The sequence below is a fragment of the Bubalus kerabau genome, chromosome 1, assembly GCF_029407905.1.
Source record: "Bubalus kerabau isolate K-KA32 ecotype Philippines breed swamp buffalo chromosome 1, PCC_UOA_SB_1v2, whole genome shotgun sequence".
NCBI lineage: Eukaryota > Metazoa > Chordata > Mammalia > Artiodactyla > Bovidae > Bubalus > Bubalus kerabau.
The window spans coordinates 9561190-9578562 of record NC_073624.1 but is presented as its reverse complement, the minus strand read 5'-3'; the positions used below and the strand labels follow the sequence as shown (position 1 = coordinate 9578562).

The following is a 17373-nucleotide window of genomic DNA, read 5'->3' as shown; positions in this document are numbered from 1 at the left end:
CTGAGTGGACCCAGACTATGCAATGGAGCTGGGTGGGCCTAGGGAGAGCTAGGAAAGAGGCTAGTGTTAGGGGGGAGGGGACTGGAGATTTTGACCCAACCTCTAGTTATACTATGGCCACCCAACCGTCCTTTCCCACCCCAACCCCTTGAAAGAGCAGAGGTGACTCCCCTTCTCCCCATACAAAAAAAAAAAAAAAAATTTTTTTTTCCCTGTGATCTCAGAAGGTAGCAGAAGTTCCCCTCTCTGAATCTTCAGGAGCACAGAACATCAAGGGTCACTGAGAAGACCCCTCTCCCACTGCAGTCTACACTGGCATGGCAAAAGCCCAGTCGGCAGGTGGACTGGGCACTGGAACAAACAAGCAGGCATGGGAGCGGGCTGTAGTGCCAGGGTGATGCAGGAAACTTTTACTGTCTTCTGTTGAAAATGTATATACACATTTTGTTGCAAATTAACTTGCAATGAAAAATGTTTTAAAAAATTCTACCATCCTTCAGAATCCAGCTCCATCTCCAATTTTCCATGAGGCATTTCCTGCCCGTGGGTTTCCAGGACTTGGAGAGTGTTCAGAAGGCTGGGATAGAGGAGAGGGGCTGTGGTTCATGGGAGGACTGGCCAAGGCCACACCCAGTTCAGTCCTGAGCCAAGGCCACACCCAGGCCTGTCTCCCTGCCAAGCCTGCATTCTTGACTTGAAGGGAAGGCCCACGGTGGGGCTCTGGACCACCAGGGATGCAGTGTGGTCTCAGCAAAGTGGTGGGGAGAGACCAGAACATTTCTCAGGATCAACAGCCCAGGGAAGCCCTGTGTGGCTGCTGAGATCCTGCCCAGGAGTCCCTGGGCACATGTTCCACACACTCCACCCCAACCCCAGCCTCAGGATCATGTCTGCCCTGCTTACCTGATCTCTGGGAGTCGAGGGTTACCTAACTTGTAAAGTAGGAGCAAATCAAATGCCAGCTCTGTACACGATGAACCCCCAGAGCTGTATGTGCATGGATGTGAGTTAATACTCATTGGAGCAGTGACCTGGAAACCTGCCAAGCAGCACAGCTTGGAGGAAGCATCTCCCCGACAGAGAGGTGGGCCAGGCTTTCTGAAGGTGAAGGCAGACAGGCAGTAGGGGGCCTGAAGTCCTGCAGGCACAAGAGACGTTGGGACTCCTGGTACATCTAGGTGTGTTCTATGAAGACAGAAGCACTCACATTATATCTTGGAAGGGCAGAGAAGGCCAAGAGAGGGGCCTACTGCCCAGAGCAGCAGGCCTCTGTGGCTTGGGCACCAAATGGTGCCCCCTTTATGTGAGCTGCTCCATGAGCGATGGAATAGTTGGATACATGGGTCCAGAGGCTGGAATTGAATTTTGCTCAAAGTGATCTGTTTATCCCCTAGAATGACTTTTTAAACCTATGATATGAATATGTCACTCTCCTGCTTACAAACCTATTAGTGACTCCCCGTTGCCATCACTCTGGGGCTTCCCTGGTGGCTCAGCGGTAAAAGAATCTGCCTGCAATGCAGGAAATGCAGGGTAGAACCCTGGGTCGAGAAGATCCCCTGGAGAAGGAAGGAAATGGCAACCCTCTCCAGTATTTTCACCTGGAGAACCCCAAGGATAGGGGAGCCTGGAGGGCTGTAGTCTGGGGTCGTAAAGAGTTGGACACAACTGAAGGGGCTGAGCATGCACGCATCCCCATCCCTTTATGGAAGAAAGTCCAAATTCCTTAAGGTGCTAGTACCTAGTGGTTAAGGGCAGGGATTCTGAAGCCAGAAGGCCTAGTTCAAACCTGCCTCTACCTGTTACCAGTTGTATGACCTAGTTTGCAAAGAGGGTAAAATAGCAGGTCTTTGACAGCACCTGACACCACCCTCTCTGTGCCTTAGTTCTACAATCTGTAAAATGGGAGAAGAGTAGTAGCACATGGAAAGCTTTAATAAGTGTTGGGCCTTATGATGTTAGCTTTTCTTGGTTTACAAGACTTGGCAGGGCTCACCCTCCCAGCCTCATTTCCCATCTTCACTGCTTGGAGCAGCATTAAACTGTGCCTAACTTTCCCCACACACCAGACTGTCTCCCGTCTCTCCCTTTGCTCATGCTGTCCCCTGCCTGGAATGCCACCCCTCCTTCTTCCTTGATTCAGCTCTATCCTCAGCATCCAGCAGGAGGCCACACCCCGGGCAGCCTCCTGGTGAATGTTTGCAGTACTAGTTCCCGCCACAGATAGCACTGGCCGCTGCTGGAGGCAGAGGGGAGAAGTTAGGACAGAGAGGACTTGAAACCCATCTCTCTGGAGCTCTGGGGAGAGGCACTCCTGATCCCAGCACAGAATTCCTCAAGAGATGGCCAGAATAGGATTCTCAGGGGAACTTTCATAAGACTGCAACAGTCCTCACATTTTCCTTCTGAAGCTCACATCTCTGAGGTTCTTTATTCCTTCACTTTTTTTTTTAATTCCTTCACTTTCATTCCATCCTTAGGGAAACGGAATTCTGCCCTAAATGAACAAATATAGTCATTCATTCAAAATATATGTTTTGAGACTGACTTTGGATGCCATTAAAGTGCTGCACTCAATATGCCAGCAAATTTGGAAAACTAAGCAGTGGCCACAGGACTGGAAAAGGTCAGTTTTCATTCCAATCCCAAGGAAAGGCAATGCCAAAGAATGTTCAAACTATCGCACAATTGCACTCATCCCACACGCTAGCAAAGTAATGCTCAAAATTCTCCAAGTGAGGCTCCAACAGTTCATGAATTGAGAACTTCCAGATGTTCAAGCTGGATTTAGAAAGGGCAGAAGAACAAGAGATCAAATTGCCAACATCTGCTGGATCATCTAAAAAAGAAGAGAGAGTTCCAGGAAAACATCTACTTCAGCTTTATTGACTACTCCAAAGCCTTTGACTGTGTGGATCACAACAAACTGGAAAATTCTTCAAAAGATGAAAATACCAGGCCACCTTACCTGCCTCCTGAGAAATCTGTATTCAGGTCAAGAAGCAACAGTTAGAACTGGACATATTGGGGAATATAGGGAAGGAGTTCCATACTGGGGAAGGAGTACGTCAAGACTGTATACTGTCACCTTGCTTTTTTAACTTATATGCAGAGTACATCATGCAAAATGCAGGCTTGATGAAGCTCAAGCTGGAATTGAGATTGCCGGGAGAAATATCAATAACCTCAGATATGACACCACCCTTATGACGCTTTTGAACTGTGGTGTTGGAGAAGACTCTTGAGAGTCCCTTGGTCTGCAAGGAGATCCAACCAGTCAATGTTAAAGGAAATCAGTCCTGAATCTTTATTGGAAGGACTGATGCTGAAGTCAAAATTCCAGTACTTTGGCCACCTCATACAAAGAACTGACTCATTTCAAAAGACCTTGGTACTGGGAAAGATTGAAGACAGGAGGAGAAGGGGACAACAGAGGATAAGATGGTTGGATGGCATCACCGACTCAATGGACATGAATTTAAGCAAGCTCTGGGAGTTAGTGATGAACAGGGAAGCCTGGTGTGCTGCAGTCCATGGGGTCGCAAAGAGTTGAACACTCCTGAGAGACTGAACTGAACTGAACTTGGTCCAGGCATAGTGCCAGGCACCAGGGAGAGCTGGAAACAGGACAAAATTACAGTTTTATATTCTAGTGGGGAGGCAAGCAGTAAATAACTGAATAATTAAATAAGCAGTAGTACTGAGAACTATAAGGAAATTTTTAAAGCAACATGATAGAAAGTTATAGGAGGTGTGTGGGGAGTGTGGGAGGGGTGTTGGGAGATGGGGATTGCTTATAAGGTTATCAGAAAAGGCCTGCATTTAGCTGAGAGTTGAATGACCTGAGAAACCAGCCATGGAGAAACTTGGTTAAGGACTGAGTGTTCCAGGCAGAGGGAACAGCTAGTGCAAAGGCCCTGAGGCAGAAATGAGTTTGATCGATTCCAGGAACAGAAAGAAGGCCAGTGGGGCTGGAGCAGAGTGAACACTTGGGGAGAGAGGAAACTGGAGGGGAAGGCAGGGCAAGGTCATTTGGGCCTTTACAGGCCAAGGGGAGGGAATGGGTTTGATGTTAAGCTCCATTGGTCGGCTTTAAGCAAGGAAGTAACACCATGTGGTTTGTGTTTGTAAAAGATCAATGGCAGTTGTGTGGGGGCTGGGTCATTAAGGGACAGGAGAGGAAACACGGAGACCAGGTAGGGGCCATGCAACCATCCAGGTTAGAGGACTGAGTGGTTTGGAGGTCATGATAATGGAGAAAATTGGATGGATCATGGATTGATTTTAGAGGTAGAGTCTCTTAGTTGGGTCCTTCAGGAAGCAGACACTAAGATAGCATTAGATATGCAAGTGGTTGATAGGAAAGTAAGTCCTGTGAAAGATAAAGAGGAGAAAGAAGAATTGGCCAGGTTGAACCTCAGACCTCCATGCAGATCTGACAAACCCTTGGCCATCTTAACAGGGTATTCTGGATCCAATGGGCTTCCCCAGTGGCTCAATGGTAAAAGAATCCACCTGCCAGTGCAGGAGACAATGGTTCCATCCCTGGGTTGGGAAGATCCCCTGGAGGATGAAATGGCAACTCACTCCAGCATTCTTGCCTGGAGAATCCCATGGACAGAGGACCCTGGCAGGCTACAGTCCATGGGGTCGCAGAGTCGGACATGACTGAGCACGCATGCACTCTGTGGCCAACAGTGCCCATCAGGGAAGTTTGGCATTGGGCAGAAATGCCCATTCCCCAATAACTTTTTCATGCCCAGTCATTAATTGAGTACTTCCCCAGAAGAGGGTGGCTTTGGCTCAAAAGCTAGGGTGATGTCCACACAGAAACCCACATGGGGACGTTTACAGCAGCTCTGTTTATGATTGCCAAGACTTGGAAGCACCCAAGATGCCCTTCGGTAAGTGAATGAATAACTAAACAGATATATCCAGACAATGGAATATTATTCAGCAATAAAAAGACAGGAGCTGTCAAATCATGAGAAAACAAGGCGGTACCCTAAATGCATATTACTAAGTGAAAGAAGTCAGTCTGACAAGGCGGCATACTGTATGACTCCAGTATATGAAGAGGCAAAACTATGGAGATGGTGAAAAGATCAGGGCTTGCCAGGGGTTATGGGGGAGGGGAGGATGAATAGGAGGAGCACAGAGGATTTTTAGGGCAGTGAAACTACTCTCTATGATACTGTGATGGTATCATTTATCAAAACCCACAGAATGTACACCACCAAGAGGGAACCCTAATGTAGACTGTGGACACTGGGTGTAATAAAGTAGAATCAGTCATAAAAATCAGCTCATCAGTCATACAAAATGTCCCACTCTGGTGTAGGATGTGGATAATGGGGGAGGCTCTGCATACGTAGGGGTGGGAGGGGATATGGGAAACCTCTATACCTTCTGCTCAGTATACTGCGAACTGAAAACTGCTCTAACCACCCAACCAGCAAATGCTGCACCTACAGGTGCCCTCCAAGGCTGCCACATCCCACCCCTTGCTCCATGAACATTCACTTCTCCATACACAGCCCAGGAGCAGCCCCTCTGAGGTCCCCTGGGCCCCTCTTCCTGAGGGTACGTTGAGAAGTAGGGGTTGGTATGATGAACCACAGTCCCCATCACAGCTGGTCTCAGGGCCCCAAGAGGAATTCACGGCCTCCTATCTCTGCCACCCAGTCTAAATTCCCTCTGCCTTCTGTTAGTACCTCTTGCTGAGCAAACGGCAGCGAGGAGGGGCTGGAGAATATTCTTTCCTCCCCCAGCCTAGTAAAGTCCATGCACAACATATCTGCAGGCGGGGAGGGAGGAGGCAGGATTGTGCAGGGAGAACTTCAGACTATAAGAAAGTCATTTCTAAAAGAACAGGGGAGTGGGCGCTAGTCAGGCAACTAGTTTCTGTTACAGGCCTGTGGCAGAATCAGACTTTGAAATCAGGGCTTAAGGTGACCTGATACACCCAGTTTCAGCACGGCAGGTCCTGTGTCCCAGGAAACCTCTCAGTCCTGGGCAGATCCGGCTGGCTGGTCAACCTAACTGTCCCTAAACTACACTCCCTCAGTGCTGGTACCTAATGGACACTGAATAACACACGACTCTCTTTCTTCCTGCCTTCCTCAGTCCCCGGGTTTCCCTCCACTACAGCCTCTCCCCCTTTACCTGTCTATCAGAAGACTGTGAACTCCTCGAAGGCAGGAACCAGCTGTGTCGTCCTCATCTCTGGGTCTCCAGGGCCAGTCCCTGTGGATACTCAAACTCCCAGTGACTGGAGACAATGTCACCGGGGCTGTGCTCGTGAACCAAAGAACTTCCTTTCCCCAGAGGGTGGAGAGGTGGGGACTGGGGTCAAAGAGAGCTGCCTGCACCCATTCCAGACATCCCCATCCCAAGGGGCTGGTCTCCACTCACAGATGGGCCGTCCCTGGACCAGAGCTGCCTCGGTCTCCTCATCTATAAAATGGGGCTGTAGTACCTACCTCACAGGATTATAATGAGAATTAGAAGACTAGATGAAATGTTGCATGTGAAACCTCCCACAGACTCGGAGGTAGGGATCAGTTCTTACCATGCTGCTTTGTATTCCCAGGGCACTCAGTATGCCTGGAATTCAGTAGATGCCCGATACCTGCTGCATGCATGCTCAGTCGTGTCTGACTCTTTGCAACCCCATGGATTGTAGCCCACCAGGCTCCTCTGTCCACGGGATTTCCCAGGCAAGAATACTGGAGTAGGTTGCCATTTCCTTCTCCAGGGGATCTCCCCAAATCAAAGATCGAACCCACATCTCCTGCCTTGGCAGGTGGATTCTTTACCACTGAGCCACCTGGGAAGCCCCTCCAATACATGCTACCCTCTTCCTTGTTTATTCCTAGTGTATATTAGATGCTCAGTAAATGTTAATTTCTCTTTTTACTTCTTTTCCTTGACTCCCCAGGAGCCTACAGTGCCTTCCTCCATAGTTGCTCTGTCCTTTCTTCATTCCCCTCTCACCCTCTTTCTGAGCAGCGTTGGAGAATCCTTCAGACCGAGGTTCGTGTATGTGTTCCATCAACACACCCCAATCTGGGGCCTTCCAGGGGGAAGCAGGGCTCAGACAGGGCCCGAAAAGCTTAAGTCTGAGCATCAGATGTTGGGATGAGGAGCCAGACCAGAGAGGAGGGGCAGCAGCCAGGGAAGAGGGAGCTTTCCTCTCTGGGGAAGCCCAGAGATTTCCATCCAGGGTGTTTACTTCCTTGGAAGCGGGAAAAGGAGCCAACTCACCTCTCAGGCTCAAGCAGGAAGTGAGGACATCTGTTCTCAGCTTGGGAGGAGCTGAGAATCAAGGAGGAAACGGGTGTCCTCCTTGTGGGGGGCCTGGGAGTTGGCTGGAGCGTGTGAGCTTGAGTCCAGGTCCAGCCAAGAAGGACCAGAAGGAGTGGCTGCCTAATAAGGCTGAGTCCTCTCTCTGAGGATGTAAGGGCCAGGGCTCTCACTGTTTCATCAGCATCCCAAAAGCCCCCAGTTCCTCCTCCCCTGAACTTTTTACTCTGCCTAACCCTCACTGGTGGCAACCTAGGAGCTCCATACTGTAACCGTCCCCATTTAACAATAAGAAAGTTGAAATCAGAGGGATTCGTTCATTTCCCCAGGGTCCCCTAGTCAGTGGGTGTCCATCTGGGAGTTGAACCATGTCGCCTGTTCCACTGGGCCAATCAGCAGCCCCGTGAGGAAGCAGTCTGTCCTGGGAGCTTCCTTCCGCCCTTGGCTTAGTCCCATCCCCTTCCACCCTCTTCTCCAGGCAGTTCCCAGGCAGAGCCCAGGAGCCCACCTAGATCCGCAGCGCCCCTCCTGCCCTCACCAGCGGCCCCAGCACCAGTTTTCATTGCATCCGCCTGTAACTTGCATTCCCCAGCTCAAGAACTTCTTGAGGTCTGGTACCACGTCTGCTTCGTATCTGGGTCACTGGCTCCCTGCCTGTGTTCAGGGTGTATTTCCATCCAAGCACGATGGAACCTCAGGGCTGGTGGCTGTTACTCCAGCTCCTCTAGAAAAGGCTATTTTCCTTTTTTTCTTTGGCAGCACCGCATGGCATGTGGGTGGGATCTTAGTTTCCCCGACCAGGGATCAAACCCTCGCCCCCTGCTTTGGAAGTGTGGAATCTTAACCACTGGACTGCCAGCGCAGTCCCCAAAGGGCACTTTTCTGATGATCCCTGACTCTGTAGCTATAGCACATGGAGGCAGGAAAGCTGAGTTTTAGGGAATATTCTTTCCTTAGTCTGTAAAATGGGTAGGAGCAGTCCTGTGCTGCCTACAGAGATGGTGAAAGACAAAAGGCCGGCTGCTGAAGGAGGGGCAGGTGGACACTGCAGGGCCAGACAGAAGTGTGTGATGGGGCTCAAGACCAAGGGGGTGTGTACCTGGGACCTCACCTGGATGGCTCTTCACTTGTATCCAGCGAGGAGCCAAGGGTACCTGGCAGCTACCCCTCAAATGCCATCTGTTTCCTGATCTAGCTCAGGGTACCCAAGGTGATCCCTATGGGAAGAGGGGGCAGGTTGGGGAGACTCTCCCAGGGGCTAGAAGAAGGCAGAAGGCATGAGACCAGGGTAGAGTAGGCAGTCCTGCCTGCTAGACCCTCCCCTGCTCCTGCCTGCAAAGCCTGCTAGCTCTCTTCTCGGCCCATCATGGGGTGGGTCCAGGCTTGGATCTCTCTCCTCACTGAAGTTTGTCAGCCACCAGCACTAGCTGCAGCCACAAAAAAATTGTACCCACACACGGTTTATTTTTCAGAAACTGAGAAACAGGGAGAAAAGGGACTTTGCCAAGATTGCACAGCAAGGAGGAAGCATTTGAGAACAGTGTTGATCTCTAACATGGGATCCTTCTTACAATGTTCCTAAGGCCTTTGTAAGTAATCATTAAAAGCCTCACGAGGCCTCGGTGGAACAGGCGTGTGGCTATCACGATCCCCCTGTTGCAGCAGTGATACTGAGCACAGAGAGGTTAGGCAACTTATTTCAGATCACACAGCTGCCAAGTCAAGGAGCTAGGATCCTAACTCAGACATCCAACCTCATGATCACTAGGATAGACTGTCTCCCTGGATGAGCAGGGAAGCCCTGGTAGACTGGGATGGGGTCAGGGTATGGTACGATTGTCTTGTATTGTATTGTTTAGACGTGAAGTTATGTCTGACTCTTTTGCCACCCCATGGACTGTAGTCTGCTAGGCACCTCTGTCCATGGAATTTCCCAGGCAAGAACACTGGAGTGGGTGGCCATTTCCTTCTCCAGGGGATCTTTCCAATCCGGGGATTGAACCCACATCTCCTGCATTGGCAGGCATATTCTCTACCGCTGAGCCATCTGGGAAGCCCAGGGTAGGAACAGGAGAAGAAAGTAAAAGGGCCTGTTAGGAGGCTGAGGGGAGAAGGCAATGGCAACCCACTCCAGTACTCTTGCCTGGAAAATCCCATGGACGGAGGAGCCTGGTAGGCTGTAGTCCATGGGGTCACGAAGAGTCGGACACTTACTGAGCAACTTCACTTTCACTTTCATGCATTGGAGAAGGAAATGGCAACCCACTCCAGTGTTCTTGCCTGGAGAATCCCAGGGACAGCGGAGCCTGGTGGGCTGCCATCTGTGGGGTCGCACAGAGTCGGACACGACTGAAGCGACTTAGCAGCAGCAGCAGCAGCAGCAGGAGGCTGAGGCAGTGACGGGACACACAGAATGAGCTGTGCTTCGAGGGAAGCAGCAGAAAGAATTTTACTCTCGGTGGCTGCCCTGTTAACCTGTTCTGTTGACCCAAACTTCCCTACCTCTGGATGAGGTCTTGGGCATAATTCATAGCTTGTTCAGTCACTTCGGGGCTTTATCCTACTTTTAGATATTGAAACAGTTGGGTCTAATGGCAAAGCTCTAAGCTCTAGCCAAAGCTTCTCCTCTCCCCCAGCTCAAGTCTGCCTTAAACTCAAAGACCTATATAATGTGGAAGGAGGCATGGTGGGATTCTGCTCTAAGACCCCAATTTGGTCTGCTCTCCCCTTGCCCTTTCCCCTACTAGTTGCCTCTGGTTTCTCCAGGGTGGGAGATTGGGGCAGGGAGGAGAGAGAGGTAACAAGGTAAGTCTGGCTTGTCTGGTTCAGATGTTCTGAGGAGATCAGTGTTTTCAGGTGGGTCAGATGAGCACCTGAGAGCTGGTGCTTTTCCATTAGGGGCACTTTTGTGGGTTCTTCATGGGTCCCTCCATCACTAGGAATGTCCCACCTGCAGTTCCCACCTGGGCACAGCATTCCCTGGCTTGCACAACCCCTCTTCAGCACCTATCATCGAGGTCCACCCACCCAACATGAAGTCTTCTGATAAGATCATGTATCCCTTCCTTGTTTCGCCCCACCCCCAATCCTCTTGGGGTTAGATCCTAATCCAATGACCTCAAACCAGCCACCTTCTGCAAAGTTCCAGGCAGGGACCCCAGGAGATATGCTTGCATCCTGGCCCCCAAGTGCTGGGGGTAAAGACCATCCCCAAAGCAGTTCAGTCTCTTCCTGCCTCGCAGAAACAGGGGACTCAGCCAGCCTCTCACCTTTCCCCAGTCACCCACCTCCCAAAACCCGGTGGACACCTGCCACTGTGCTCTCCCACTCTCTGAAGCCCCTTCACCTGGCTTAAGTTGGTGAGTGATGTCAACTGTCTCTAAAGACAACTCCCTTTCCCAGCTGTCTCTAAACCCCACCTCCACGTGGCTTGGTAGCCCCATAGCCTGGGTGAGCTGAGGGACCAAGAGCATTTTTGTCCAGCTCTGTTGCAAGTCTACACTCTAGAATGGGCATTCTTGGTATCCATCATCCTCACCTTTGGGGTCTGGACTGAGCTGGGCAGCAGAGTTGAGGAGGAAGGGAGGGATCAGAATGGTTTTTTCCATTCAGGGGTCAATTAGTCATGATGCTGAGGACTAGCTGGGAAGGGATGAGTCAAAGAAGAGATGCAGAGTTCAGGCCCCCATCAAGGAGGGTGGTGAGTCAGGCAGACTGTGGGGGGTGGCTGCCAATTTGCAGTCTGGGATTTGGTTTTGAACCTGGAGTCTGAGGGCCTCATAGGAGGTAGAGCAGGGTAGTTAATAGCACAGACTTTGAAGCTGGGGCTTTGGGATTTGAAGTCCAGCTTTGCAAGTTTGTACCATTTGGAGCAAGTGACTCAACCTCTCTCTCTAGCTGCCTTGGCTGCACTGTGGGAGGGTTCAGACTGGACTGAAACCCGAGTGTGCAGCTCAGAGCCTGGCCCCTGGAGCCCTCAGCAGAGTTCCCTGCAGTCCCAGGCGAAAGGGAGGATTACTCTCACCCCCCATTTTATAGATGGGGAGATAGAGGCACAAAAGAGATAAGCAATGTGCCCAGGGTCCCACTCAGACAGTGACTGAGCCCTCACCAGGCTACACAGGGAGGATGCTGGCCTGGTGGGTAAGTATGACTGCATGGGTTCACACCCCAGCTCTACCACGTAGGAATTTTTGAGCAAGTTACTTTGCCTTTCTGAGCCCTCAGTTCCTCCCTCATCTGTGTGTTGTTCGCACTGTGCTCTCTGGAAGCTGAGGATTTAATGAGTCAGTCCTCGAAAGGTCCACTCTGTACTCGTTAGTTACCCTTAGAGTGATTCTGAGTTGGAAAAGATAATGAGAGGAAGCGCTCCCCTCCGCTTTACAGAAGAGGTTACAGGGGCTCAGAGAGCGTGAGTGACCAGCCTGAGATCACACAGCTGGCAGAGCTCAGACTCCTCCACTGTTCTTCCACCACTGACAAGCTGTTCCATGGGAGGAAGGCATCAAGAATTGGTGAGCAGGAGGCTGGAACGCCGGGATGGGAAGTCAGAGGAGTGGTCAATCCTGGCCACTCAGGAAGGAAGATCTGTGTCCCTTCTTACCCATGTGGTGCTTGAGCAAATGCTTTTCACACTCACTCCATTCAGTCCTCCCAAGGAACCGTGCCAAGCAAGGAGTCCTGGCCTCTTTTACTGCTGAGGAGCATGGAGGCCTTGAGAGGTGAGCAACCTGGCCACCTGAACCTGGACAAGGGTCTCTTTACAGTGCCTGAGTTGTCAAAGGCAGGCAGGCAGATGAGCACAGGAGGGAGCCAGGGATGGTGAGAACAGCAAGCCTCCATTAGGACGCCACTGCGTGGAAACTGAGCTGTGAGCACCCGCACGGATGGCCCAGGGAGCCAGTGAGATGATGATCACTGTAATGAGTCCCCGTGGGGGACAGAGGCCACGTGTGCCTCTTCCAAAGTGTGTCCTATTTCGTTGCTCACAGATGGGAGTATCCAAGCCTTCACAGAGAACCCCGGGGGACCTCCAAATCCACCCCAAAAGAGCATGGGGCTTGTTGGCAGCAGGGTTTGTCTTTATGAGACAGCACCAAGAACCCCCGCCACCTGCTCTGTCCCATTCCTAGCAGCCCACCCTGGCTCTGCAAGGATGTTTTCCAGACCCTCTGGCTCATAAAGGCTGATGGCTGTCTTTTAAATGCAGGCTCATGTCTTTGTCACCCGCTGAGCCCATTTTTTGGAAAAGACAGAGAGGACTTTGGTCTTTGGCTCTAATGATCACATCCTGTCTAGAGATCAGAGGGGGACCTGTTCCCATATCCAGCTTCAACTCAGACTGGCTGTGACCCTCCTGTGTGCCTGCCATCTGACCAACACTTTCACATCCATCCTGGAATCTCACTGTTCCAAAGAGACTTCAGAAGTTTGGGAAGGGAGAAAAATGCACAGGAATGAGAGATCTGGGCTTCTGTCTAAATACATGAGGTTTTGTCTTTAATTAACAGTTAAGTTTTTGCTATTGATTTTTAAATTAAACGTGATCTGTGACACCAATTTCTTGAAATTTATTGGGACTTGGCTTCATGTCCTACTACATCCTGTATTCACGATCTTTTTTGGAAACCTTCAGTGTGTGCTTGAAAATAACACATCAGATGCAGAATTCTATATGTGCTGTTTGTTGTTCTGTGGTTTGTGGCTTGCTTCTTTGTATGTTTTGTAATTTGGAATTGAGAGCTCGTGTTAGCAAGGCTTTTATCTGTGAGTAGCCCACGTGGCCTTTACTGTGGGAATGTCTCTCCAGAGAGGCTTGCCTTTGCTATTGCCACCTGCTCTGTGGGTGTAAACCACCCCGTGTTTGCTTTTTATATTAATTTCCAGACTTAGGAGTTCTGGGACCGTGTGGGCAATGCAAATTCAAACCTCAAATTTTGTGTGAGGGAACGCCTAGAGTTAGAATTTCTCGAGAGAGACTCGATTTTTATTTTTCCAACAGAGCCCAAAATGAGCCAACTTCTTTGACAACTTCTTCTGCTTTTTTGCAAAAGGATTATTTCTCTTCCGTTTGCTCTTTCACTGAGGATATGGGTCCAGCTTTACTCAGGTGTCTTAGTTCCAAAACTCTCTCGGCAGGGGCCCAAGGCCTTGTCTCCCATCCCAACATAGATGTAAAATCCAAGCTCCTCAGTTACCAAGATCAGCAAAGGTCAACAACCTCTCCACCCTTGTCCCCAAGCCACCATAGACCCCCCCAAAGGATTGGCAACCGCTCGTCACCCTGATTTTGGCTTCCTCTTTGTTTGTTTTTAGTCCCTGGGGATTTCTTTACTCTCTTGGAAGCCCAGTTGGGTATTTAAAAGAATGTTCTAGTTTCTTTGGTGTCTCCAATACTGTGCAGCAGTTGGCTCTTAAAAAGCTTCCATGCATGATACCCAAGATGCAGCTTCCATTCTTCTGCTTCTGAGTGACCCTGGGAAGTCCCTTGCTCCACCTCCTCGCCTATCTGATGGGGTTCATCATCCCCCAGCCACCTACTTTATAACCTCACTCAGATGAAAGGCATAAAGTTGGGAGGGTAGGGGTGGCAGGCAGGGGCTGTATATCCCAATGGCTTCAGCAGCTAAGCACCTAAGTCCCCAGTGGTCCTTCCAGAATGTCTGGTGATCAGTCATCTCAGAGCTGAGGGGCACCTGGGGGCAAAGGCTCTTCAGCAAAGGGACTGATTTCTCCAGCAGCACCTGGGAGGTAGGTGTGCGTGCTCAGTCCCTAAGCTGTGTCCAACTCTTTTTGACATTATGGACTATAGTCCACTGCTCTTCTGTCCAAGAGAATTCCCAGGCAAGAATACTGGAGTGAATTGTCATTTCCTCCTCCAGGAGATCTTCCCCAACCTGCATCACAAATTGAACCCGCATCTCCTGCATTGCAGGCGGATTTTTAACCTGCTGGAGCTACGGGGAAAGCCTGAGAAGGAACTCACTCCACGTCTCAAACCTCCGCGTGAAAATTCCTCCTGGCTCCTCTGCCTGATATCCATCCAAGGTGTCCCAAACTACACTCACCTCCCTACCAGGCTGACTCCTTCGCCGGCCCCCCAGCCCGTGATGACAACACCCACTCCTTTACCTGCACCAGATACCCAGGAGGTATTTCAGAGGGTCCCTCTCACAGCACTTGAAAGTGAAGTCGTGTCCAACTCTTTGCGACCGCATGGACTGTTGCCTACCAGGCTCCTCCGTCCATGGAATTTTCCAGACAAGAGCACTGGAGTGGGTTGCCATTTCCTTCTCCAGGGGATCTTCCCAATCCAGGGGTCGAACCCGGGTCTCCCACACAGTAGGCAGACCTTTACTGTCTGAGCCACCAGGGAAGTCCACACTCAAACCCAATCACCAAATCCTCAATATTCCAAATCTCTGTGCCCACTTCCTGTCACCCCCCTCCCACTGCCTGGGCCACGTCCAGGCCTCATTAGAGCTCATGCAGTGATTTCAAGTCCTGGCCTCTGTCCCTCCTCTGATTCTCAAAGGCTCAGAGCGCATGGATGCCCAGAGGCCAGGACCCCCGCTCACTTCTGCTCCCTTCTGGGCTCCGCCCTATGGGTGAGCTGTCCCTGCTTGGCCTCTCCCAGCAGAGACCTTTTGAAGCGTGAGCCCTCAGAGGATAGCAGCCTGAACAAAGAGGGTGCAGACAGGCTTGGGCTCCAGCCTCGGGGGTGCTCCGCATTTAGATGCTGCCACTCTGACCCCCCTTCACCTCAGGTACAGCGTAACAAGGACAGAAATAGCAGCACGCTTTCAGCTTCTATGAGACGACAATAAATCTGCAAAGTTGTCATTCTCACTGCATCTCAACCCCTCCGCCTTACCTGGCTCCTAAGCTGCACCCCACGGCTGACCTTCACTCCCGGTGACGCCCAGGAATAGGGTGGGGTGAGGGGAGGGGGCCGCTCGCCTGGTAGACGAGGCACCAGCTCGGCAGGCTGCCAGGGTGCTGATTCACCTCAGGCGGGGCACGCTGGGCTCCCTGAGCCCAGCTGTGTGGTCTTGCCCAAGCTTTGGCACAAACCCTCCCATCCTCCTTAAGAAGCTGCCGAGGTCACACTCATTTATCTGCAGCTAATAGGTGGACTGGGCTGCTGAGAGAAGGCCCCCAGGACTTGTGACAAGGGGCAATCGAGATGCTAAGCCCTGAACATGATGCTTGCAACGAGATGCTTGCCCCTCACAAGGGCAGCCCACATGGTCTCAACCCCAGAGAGAAACGGGTGGGGGTGGGAAAGCCCCCCTCCGCTGTGCCACTGGGGGGGCCAAGGAATTTCTTCCATCCTTGGCCCTCCTCTGTGACACTGGCTCATCACCCTGGGCACTGGGGAGGGCGGGCAGGGCGTGAGGGGGGAAGGCAGAGAGCTCACAGAGGCCTGACAGGCAGCTGGTGTGCTGACTACTCAGGTTATTGCTGTTTAAGTACCGAATGGGGGTTTTTGGAGGATGGAACCCTGAACTGGGCGAGATAACAAAATGGGAGCGGGTCCCGGAGGATGCCAGCCCTGACTCGACCCGGGGTCCCATCTCCCCCCCGCCCCCCACCTTCCCACCCCCCTGCCCAACTTCTGTTTCTAGACCATTCTCAGACAGAAACACATTCCTGTTGGACCTCGGCCAGCTGGACGAGTGGCACTGGGGCCCCACGTCGACCGCTCAGTCACTCTCAAGCCTCGCTGACGGTGCTAACAAGGGAGGAGGACCGAGCTTGGTGACACTTAGAGGAAAAGGTGTCAGGCATGGATCCTAGGGGGTGAGGCTGGGGTGAAGAGCTAGCCCGCCTTGAGGGACGGGAGGGCCAAGACCTCAGGCCAGGATAGGGATGGGGGCTCAGGCAGGGCACTCTCCCTGGGTACAGTGTGTGTGTGAACACTTGTGTGTGTCGGGGGGCACGTGTGTGTGTGTGTGTGTGTGTGGCCGGGGGAGTGGGGGACACTTGGGACACGATCCCGAGGGCAGTGGGCTTCCTGAAGACTCTAAGCAGGGCTGCCAGCCCCCTGAGGTGAGGTGCCGGGAGGGCACAGCAGATCATGGAGGTTTTGTCAGAGAAGCTGGGGTCAGGACAGGTGGGGTGGGGGCGCAGGGTGGGGACACCTTGGAGAGGCCAGCCTTGGGGCTTACACAACAAGGGGGTGGGGGCGGTGGGGAAGGGGAGGGCTGGAAGGCAACACCTGGTTCAGGCCTGACAAATGAGTGGCTACAGATGGACAGAGGTGCTGCTCACAGCAGACCCGTGAGGGCTCCGGCGTCTGCAGGGGGTTGATGCTTTCGGACCCCTGTGGGCGTCCGACATGCTCCTCAGTCCACTATTCTCATTAGAGAAGGTGCACAAACACCCAGCAAACAGGTTTCTCTGAACTGAAGCAGCTTCTTGTTAACACTGGTTGTTACTGGCAAGGGAATTACACGAGTCTGGGCAAGCTCTGGGAGATGGTGAAGGACAGGGAAGCCTGGCGTGCTGCAGTCCATGGGGTCACAGACTCGGGTACAACTTGACTGAACCACCACCACCGCTGGCAAGGGTCTAGCTCGTGCCCCCTACCCTAGCCTGCTCCCTCCCAGGCTCTGTGGTGACCCGCTGGCTAGGGATCCAGCCCCCGGGGGATGCCCTCTCTGCAGGTGCTGTGAGGACCTGGGGACTGGGCAGTGGTGGGACCCTCACCACCCCTCCACGTGCCCGCCGACCAGGTAGTCTCCAGGTTCCAAGATGTGGCACACACGCCGCTTTTCCTGTGTAGGGGGCACTCCCTTCAAGTTTAGCTTACTTACAAGGTGGAGGCGGGGTAGGAGACGGGGAGCTTGGAAATGGGCTGGAGCACTGGCCCACCACTGCTGAGGGCCAGGACCCCCTCTCCTCGCTGCAATGGGGGAGGCACGGCCTGAGCTTTCTAGATCACAGTCTCAGCCAGAAGAAACGAGACAGACCAGAGGCTAGAGCTTAGCTTCGGAATGTGACAATTTATTTGGGGGGAGCCAAAGAGGCTTTCTGCGCCCCCTTCCTGGCATTGATACGATATTG

At 52.0% G+C, this 17373-nt stretch overlaps 1 long non-coding RNA gene across 4 annotated transcripts; it reads left to right on the top strand.

The window, feature by feature from the left end:
* Positions 1-10233: 10233 nt before the first annotated feature.
* On the top strand, positions 10234-12864 carry LOC129642604 (uncharacterized). 4 transcript variants are annotated; one of them, XR_008709878.1, is made up of 4 exons: positions 10234-10664; positions 11692-11819; positions 11954-12026; positions 12515-12864. It is a non-coding gene; the product is annotated as an uncharacterized LOC129642604 (long non-coding RNA). The 4 variants fall into 4 exon arrangements; XR_008709872.1 differs by lacking the exon at positions 10234-10664 and adding an exon at positions 10730-11448; XR_008709866.1 differs by lacking the exon at positions 10234-10664 and having other exon boundaries at positions 10730-11819.
* The last annotated feature ends 4509 nt before the right edge of the window (positions 12865-17373 follow it).